The following is a 7,312-nucleotide window of genomic DNA, read 5'->3' as shown; positions in this document are numbered from 1 at the left end:
ACTGCGTCTTTCCCTCCGTTTTGCTTTCGTTTTTTCTCAGTCTTTTTGTTTTGTAGTGTTTGATGGATCCCCTCTCTAGCCCCGGATTCCTCCTCCTCATGCTGGAGCAGGAAGGACGCTCTCTCGAGGACCACACCAGACGGTTTCTGCTATTAGCTAATGCCACCAGCTACCCGGACGACGCGCTCTGCACCTTCTACAACACCAGCCTGAACTCCAAATGCAGAGCGTTGTCGTCCGAAGATGGTCCTCGGGAGGATTTCGCTGCATTCGTGGAGTGGACTCTGGCGAGAAATGGTTCACCTCTCACCGTCTGCCCCATAGAGGACCTCGCCAGCCCCACTCCCGACCCAGAGACCAGCCAGCCACCATCACGCCGAACGGAGCCAGAGCCCACCGCAGCCGCAGAGTCCGAGCCATTCACCGACAGGGAGCCGGATCTCGAGAGCGCGACTGACCAGGTGTGTGAGCCGGCAACACCGTGCATCGTGGGAGTTCTCGTGGAGATCGAGGGCGTGGAGGAAAGCCCTGCCCACACTCCTGCGACTGAGGGTGAGCTGTATGCAGTCTCTGAAGATCATATGGAGCAAGTTCTGGATCTGATGGACTGGTCTATGGAGGTAATCCCTAATTTTCCTGTTTCCCCGCTGGTTCCGTCCAGCCCTGATTCCCCTGTATATCCTCTCAGTCTCCCACTCCTACCTCCTCCAGTCATTTCCTCTGCTCCATCTCCGCTGGTTCCGCCCAGCCCTGAGTCTCCTGTTTTTCCGCTGGTTCCGCCCAGCCCTGAGTTTCCTGTATCTCCGCTGGTTCCGCCCAGCTCTGAATCTTCTGTTTCTCCGCTGGTTCCGCCCAGCCCTGAGTTTTCTGTTTCTCCGCTGGTTCCGCCCAGCCCTGAATTTTCTGTTTCTCCGCTGGTTCCGCCCAGCCCTGAGTTTCCTGTGTCTCCGCTGGTTCCGCCCAGCCCTGAGTTTCCTGTGTCTCCGCTGGTTCCGCCCAGCTCTGAATCTTCTGTGTCTCCGCTGGTTCCGCCCAGCTCTGAATCTTCTGTGTCTCCGCTGGTTCCGCCCAGCTCTGAATCTTCTGTGTCTCCGCTGGTTCCGCCCAGCCATGATTTTTCTGTTTCACCACTGGTTCCGCCCAGCCCTGAATCATCTGTGTCTCCGCTGGTTCCACCCAGCCCTGAATCTTCTGTGTCTCCTGTATTCCCTCCCAGCCTCCCTCTCCCTCCTCCTCCCAAACCTGCTGGTCCCTCTACTCCTCTTTCGCTGGTTCCGTCCAGTCCTGATCCTCCTGTCCTTCCTCCCATCCTTCTCCTCTCTCCTCCTCCTAGACCAGCCAGTTCCTCGCCATCCCTGCTGGTGCCAGTCAGTCCCGCAGCTCACCCTCAGTCCGCGCCATCGGGGCGCGATGGTTCGCCGCTGGACTGCCAGTCTCCAGCTCCGCCTTGGCGCGTTAAGGCCCTGTCTCCGCCTCCAGCCTCCGAGCCCTGGACTCCTCCTCGGTCCTTCGACCCAGCGGCTCCGCCTTGGCTCTTAGCTCCCTCGTCTCCACCGTGGCCTGTCATCCCACCTGCTCCACCGGGCTCCCTCGTCCCTCCGGCTCCACCTTGGTCAGTCATCGACCATCCGCCGCCTCGGGACTCCACTCCTCTGGTTCCACCTCGTCACTCCATCCCTCCGGCTCTGTCAGGCTCCTCCTTCCCTCCGGTTCCACCTCCATCCTCGGTCACTCCGGCTCCACAGCGGTCTGCCAGGACCCCGCCTCCACCTTGGTCGCCTGAGCCTTCAGCTCCACCTAGGCCCTCCGGATCCTCGTCGTCACCCTGGCTCTGCGGCTGTGCTGCTCCATCTTGGGCTCCTCACCCACCGGTGCAGTCTCCGCCTGTCGGCCCCCTGGTGTCGTCGACCCTTCCTTCACCATGGCTCCTCCCGCCGTCGACTCCACCTTGGATCTCCGTCCTGGCTGGTCTCTGGTGGACCATCTGGCTCCTCCTGCTCCTGTCTCCTCCCTGGCTCCTTCCTCCGTCTCCTCCCTGGCTCCTCCTTCTGTGGTCCCTGTCTGCTGGCCCCCTCCTGGGAGTCCGTCCTCCACCGGAACCTCCTCCCAAGTTCCCACCCACGCCTCCCCCTGTTGTTTCTACGGTGCGAGGACGCACCTACCGGGAGGGGGGAGTACTGTCACACCTGGACTCATTTAGTGTGTTTTTGCCCGTGACCCAGTTTCTGTCTTTCCGTGTTTTGGTTTGATTAGTTCCCAGGTGTGTCTATTCTCTTCCTCATGTGTGTTAATTTAGTGATTCCATCCACCTGTGTTTCCCCATTATCCGCTGTACATAAGCCTTGTCCTTTCAGTTCTGTTTTGTCGGGTCTCTTCATTTGCTACTAACGTGTGCCTACCTCTGTGCTCCATGTTGGATATCTCCTGTGTTGGATATAATAAAAGCCTTATTTCGTTTATCCTCGGCTCCGTGTTCCTTCAGGCAGCGAAAACCGTGACAACACCTGCACAGACAGCAGATAGAAGAGAAAAAAAAACACTGGCTGAGAATGTCTTAACAATACAAAAAGTAATGCTGATTTGATTAAACCCTTCATACAGTGTTACTGTATGGTTAAAAGAAAACCAATTTTCAGTGTGTAAAGAATTATGCATATGCTTGGTTGAATGGGCAGCATATCAAACAAGGCCTAAACTGTATTTTAACATAGAACAAAAGAGCATATTTATTACATTTCCACATTTACAACAGAAAACCATTTAAAAACTAAATATCTTGTCAGAGCCTTGCAGTGGTCCTGTTGCGGTGTGTTCTGTTTCAACTTCTCTGTCCTCCATTTTGCATTCTTCTTTCCCTCAATGAATATATATATATATATATATATATATAAAGTTTAATTACCAAATGTATAGTCAGCATAACAATTTGAGTGAAAGATACAAGATACGTGAAAGATACATTTAAAAAATAGCATTAATTTCGTGTTTTCTCTGTTTTGCCTTAATGACAACATCAGTCAGAGATACATGAAACCTCAATATCATGTTTTCCAATATGATTTGAGATGATCCAAAGATCATATTCAATAGAAAAAAAAAAACATTCTGACTGTCTGTACAAAGTAATTTACATAATCAGTCCATGTACATATTTGATTACTGACCTACATGGTACATGGTAAATAATCTTTATTTTTTCATTTCATGTCATAAAATGCTTTGTTTTAAAAAGTCGTAAAATGTTTTTCTACATTTAAATGAAATATAAATCCCATATGTTCAAACTCCTGACCTCAGACTTTTGGCCCCTTCTGTATTTATGAAAAACAAACTAGTTTTAAGCTGTCATGTTCATCATCTGGTGGTTCACCTTTCATGCTTCCTGGTAGCACACTTCAAAGGGAGCCTAAAGAGGGGGTGAGGGAAGTGTCAAGTCTGACATGAGCCCAGGGGACATGTGCTGTACAGATAAAAGGACAATGCCCCAAGCAAACCATGTGGTCTCTGCTTTTAAACAGCACCTTCAGATCTATAACAGATCTATCCAATCATCCTCCCATTCCCAACATATGTTCTCTTTCAAAAACTTGATACTCCTTGGTTGACCAAAAAACAAAAAAAACTAAACGGTGAAGTAATATGCTTTACACGAGTCACTGGTTGAACCATGAAAAGTAGTTGATCAGCAGGGGGAAATTACTAAAACACTCCCTGAAATAAAACTAGAACATCAAGATAAGATCAAATTTGAACTCATGGAAAGGCCATAATCAAATATAAAAGAACAACGTAAGATAAAAGGAAATAATGATATAATTTGTTTGTTGCCTATACTTCTAATCAGACAAGTATGTCTATAGATGAACAGATCTCAATTTTTTTTTTCTTTCTAATCTTTTTTCTCATATACAAATCCACTTAGACTCAACAAGATCTGAAATCCAGTGTCCCAACATTCTTCTTCCTCACAGTGAAATATGAAGACTCATGCCAGGTCTTACATTATACTGTATAGTAGTTCTGTGGCAAAAAGCCAAGATATTGGCTTACTCAAGCACCAGAGCATTAGCAGCACTCTTTCCAAAGAAACCATGAGTAGTTATGAGGAGACACTGACAAGTGAAAGGAACATGACTAAATGTGTGCATACCACAAGAATGTACAGGATATGAGTTTAATCCTCCAGTAAGTTATGTTTTAATAAAGAGGGCATTTTCATATAGCAGCGCACTGTGATTCCTTTGGCCCTGTTCAAATCAAGAGTAAAGACTTCAAAAGAAGCAGAGGCTTAGAGAAAAGCTCCCTCAACTGTATATGAGGCCACAGGTAAAGCAAAGACTTACTGACAGAATAAGACTCTCTTTTTACTTTTCTGCCTGTCTTACTGTATTACATGCACATCAGCTCAAAAAGTTTGATTGCTGTGTGGCTTGCACTGATCTGGGATCAGGGTGAGGTGATGAGGGTCTGGTATGCATTAGCTCTGACTACACGGGAGCACAATGACTCATAATTCAGAGACCCTTGGAGAGGCGAGTACCGTAACAGGGCGAACCGGTTTTGGTTTAGCTGGAAGGCTTTAGTTTGCTGCTTTATTCAGATGTCCTTGTTTCCTTTTAAACAAAATACCTCCTCCACTCCTCAGGATGACTTGAGTTTAAATCATGGGTCATAAGGAAATAGACCTCAGATGGCAGGTGGCTTTGAGAGCAGAGTCAAGGTCAGCATTATTCTCTACCAGAATTCATCAGGGTGTTTTTATATCTGCTTTTAATGACACCCTGTAAAGGTGCCATTAGGGTTTAATTATGTTAATTCTGCTGTTAAAATAACTGAAAAAGTTTATAAAACCTTTAGAAAAAAAAAAAAAAAAAAAAAACATATTTTTTATTCTTTTTTTTTGGATTATCATATTTGATGTACTGGGATTTTATGACCCATATAGTATGATATGATATAGACAGATATGGAGCACAAACTAATCCTCAATTTTATAAAAAGGTTCAAACATAACCAAAAAGACACGCATACCAAAACCTGAATAGGGTTGCTGTCGTAGAATTATATTAAAAAGACATTTTACTTAATAAAAAAAGTTTACACTGTCAATCAAAGGACAGAAGGCATGTTATAGATTGTGTGCAATAGATTTACAGTCATTTTTATCACGTTGATAATTTAGAGGTTTTAGAAATTTGAAGAAATATGATGCAATAGGCTTTATACAGTACAGTGAAAGTCATAATTAAATATATCTAAAGACAAATACAGTAAAATAAAGAAAAATACACTGAACTGAAAAAAAAGATAGTTAGCTCAGTTTTAAGGGATTTTGGATGCTTGTGAGACTAGTAGAGCAACTGCTAAACCAAATGAACATCGAGTTTGCATGTGAAATCGGTAAGCTTACTGCAAACCTCCTTAAGCTGGTTAAATTCATACATTGCTTAAATGAGATAATTCTCATTTCAAAAACAGAACTAAAAAAAGAGATTTATTACAGATTTATTACATCATGATTTTATAGTTTTGACTTGAGTTGCAAAAAGTGAAAATGGAGAAAATGTGGGACTGTATAACCAGAAATCTAAATCATTTCAGTCTATCCAGATCACCAGACAGTTTACATGTAATACAGTGCAGATGCCTTACATCTGAGGTCCCTGGTAAAATGAATACAAATAGGCCCATCTCAAGCGAATACATATTTGTTTTCAAAGGAAGAAACCACATATACACCACTATATTAAATTTGATCTCCTTCACTGGTGAGAACAGCTGTCAATCCTCATGTTTCAACAATTAAACAAGGACCAAGAAATAAATGACTGATTCTTCACCATCTGGAAGCAATGTGCATACATACAAAAAACCAACAAGAATCACCCCTGGATTTGTGCACCATTAGAAGTAATGGATGTGGTGGGATTTTTTTTTCTCCACACACATGAACATATAAGACCATATGGAAACAAAGGCATCTACATCTGCATTAAATCTACGTCTTTTTCTGGCCTCTAGAATGTATGTTCTTATTTCAGAGTTTAGAAATATAAACAGAGCACTATAATTCTCAATCCATCTCTGAAATGTAGCCTATAGCAGAACATTTTCGATATATAGGAAACATTTGGCAATGCCTTAAGGCTCCTGACAGCAGACTCGTATGTAAACAGTGGGAAAGCTAAAAGAAAACTTTCACATCTTAATCAAAAGCAGGTTTGGGCAGATCTGGCGCGGTAGTTTTACTGTGCTTTACTGACATCTAGTGTCCACAGTTTATTATAAATATGTAAATACAAGAGAGCTGTTGGGAAATTAAAGGGGAAATGCAAGTATATTATGCCATACAAGACACTTTATGTGCTAAATATGCTAAAATTACCAGAAAATACATCATATAAAGGTACTGTATCAACAACTTGACGTTTAAAGTTACCCGAAGTTTAAAGAAATTGTACCATTGTTGACCGAAGCTCCTGCCAAAGCAGCTTAGTTATCTTCAAGGCTGGAGACTTGAAGGGCAGCTGTGGAAAAAAACATAATCAGAAGCACATTGTTGGAAGCTAAAAAGCTTGCCAATTGACATTAAAAGTGCCATTTTTGTTCCAGCCTTCAAAGCCGGCACATTTCAAAATACCACAACATTGACTATGCTGTGGCATTTGGGCTGAATGTAGTGTCACAGCTTCTATGCAGCACAACTAAGAAATTGTCATTTCTGTGGATTAAAAATTCCTGTGGGATGTTGCTGTTTTGTGAAGAATTGTGTTTAACTGTGGGATTTATTATGAGTCAACTGCACATTGTGGCCACCCACATGTTGGAAAAACACTGCTAATCGGTACTACATGAAATATTTATAGCTATTATAAGCTTTGATCGTAATTGCCTATTTTTCATGTTACTTTACCTGACTATTAGCAGCAGAAGTTAAAGAAATCATATGTCAAATAGACTTTCATGCTAACAAATGACAAACTGATCACAGTTGCACACAAAGTTAACCGGAACTAATTTAAAGACTGTTTTTGATCTCATTAACTGTATAAATTAGGTTTTGCTCACAAACTATGGCACATTGTTTGTAACTGAGTAAACAGAGAGGTCGCATCTAAATCAAGAACTTTTGGCAGGCAATTATGCAGTGGCGCCCCCAGAAAATTTTAACAGGGGTGGCCAAATGAGGCCACAGCAGGGGCGTCGCTAGGCCCTTTTTAGGGGGGCTTCAGCCCAGCCCCCCTAAAAAATTATTTGATTAATTAATTAGTGATCGCTTCAGTCCCCTTTAAAAACTCATTTGAGACGGTGG

This window comes from Carassius gibelio, chromosome A2 (genome assembly GCF_023724105.1).
Source record: "Carassius gibelio isolate Cgi1373 ecotype wild population from Czech Republic chromosome A2, carGib1.2-hapl.c, whole genome shotgun sequence".
NCBI lineage: Eukaryota > Metazoa > Chordata > Actinopteri > Cypriniformes > Cyprinidae > Carassius > Carassius gibelio.
The sequence above is the reverse complement of the archived record's forward strand: the minus strand, read 5'-3'. Positions refer to the sequence as shown.